Source organism: Mus pahari, chromosome 5 (genome assembly GCF_900095145.1).
Source record: "Mus pahari chromosome 5, PAHARI_EIJ_v1.1, whole genome shotgun sequence".
Lineage (NCBI taxonomy): Eukaryota > Metazoa > Chordata > Mammalia > Rodentia > Muridae > Mus > Mus pahari.
In genome coordinates this window covers 126627360-126629213 of record NC_034594.1, presented here as the reverse complement: position 1 = coordinate 126629213, position 1854 = coordinate 126627360, and positions in this window count along the sequence as shown.

The following is a 1854-nucleotide window of genomic DNA, read 5'->3' as shown; positions in this document are numbered from 1 at the left end:
GGAAGAAATAAAAGGCCATCTTAGGAATGGAAATATAAAATTGCTCCAAGTATTCAAAATCAAAAGAAAATCCTACTTTTCATTTACATACATGAGAAAAAAGAAAATGTTACAGAGAAATTAAACAAAGGCAATATGTTTATAGCATTCCAAGACACTGCTAACCAAGTCTATAAAATGCATTATATATCATACCTTAATTAATTATACATTTTTCTCCAAGCTCTTCAGCTGATTTGCCACACCCTCTATGCTCCACTGTAGCCCAATTTATTAATCCTGGGTTCCAACCAGTTTTCATAACAGACTTCAGTTTCTGAGCTACTCACTCAATTTCTACCTCTTCTGAAAGGCATGTCTTTTTGAATTTATTTGGTCACCTTATTACTGATAAACACTTGAATACTTTATTCACAATATTAAATATATTATTGATAAATACTTAAATATCTTTTTATCAAACTCATCTTTAAAAAAACAACAGACATACACCATAAAGCTTTCTCTAGATTTTTCTTCTTTTTCTTCCGTTGTCTCCCCTTGGGCCTACACATTTCTATTTTAGAATACCAGAAATTACAAATATGTTTTTGAGAATGACTGTATCCAACCACAGACCATCATAGGAAAATGACTAGTCATAAAAGTGGCCTACATGGCATAAATTCGAAAGCTCTTTCACTAAACCTCTTCTCTAATGTGCTATGTGGTCTTGCATCCCCACTGTGTAGGAGTATATAACACTCAGGGTAGAAGCTTCCGGTTTGCTGCTGACACTGTGTAACGGGTAACACCTCACCTCCTTCTCAATCTTCCATTGGTTCCTTTATGGCTACCAGGAAGTTCTAAAGTTTCCAAAGCCCACTCGGTCTGTTCAACATTGTCCCCGTGACCATCATTGGACAGACAGGAGGACCACGGCACTTCTGAGTTCTGAGCATGCCCAGTTCATCCTTCCTGTTCTGGGGTTCCCTCCCTGCTCGGTCCTGTGAGCTTATCAACAGAAAATGTCTAGCACTGCTTGGTAGCGCTTCAGTTCCGCCTTGGCTTATTGGTTACTTTTTTCTCACTTTGTGGAGAAAAGCAATTTAAGGAAGGAAGGACTTCTTTTGGCTTGCAGTTGGAGAGTTAGTCCGTCGTGACAAGTTAGACTACAGCAGAGCAATTAGAGCTGAAGCAACAGAAAGAGGTGTGTGTTATCTGGTCACAGAGACATGTCTCCTCGGTGATTCTAAATCCAGTTAAGATGACAATCAAGAGTCACCATCACACATGGTTATAATTGGATATACACATAAATATGTGCATATATATATATATATATATGCTTACACACCTACGTGCACATGTATTTATACTTATAATCCTCTTGATTTAGTAAGAACTCCTCTGCTTTGAAGTAACAGAGCCAGCACTGGCAATGTGACACTGAGTGATGTGGGTTTGATCCCTAGTATTCTTATGGAGGAAGGAGAGAATGAATTTCTACTCATGGTCCTTAGACTCTCATATACACAACATATCTGTACACACACACACACACACACACACATCATAATAATAAAAATTTAAAGAATAAACAATTAGGGGGTTGGAGAGATGGCTCAGTGGTTAAGAGCACAGACTGCTCTTCCAGAGGTCCTGAGTTCAAATCCTGACAGCCACACGGTGGCTCACAACCATCCGTAATGAGATCTGATGCCCTCTTCTGGGGTGTTTGAGGACAGCTGCAGTGTACTTACATATAATAAAGAAATAAATCTTTTTTTAAAAATTAGTATAGCAGCCCACTTTGCTCCTGCATTTCACAAATACTTATTTAGTGCCTACCATGCGCCAGGTTCTAGGAGTTGG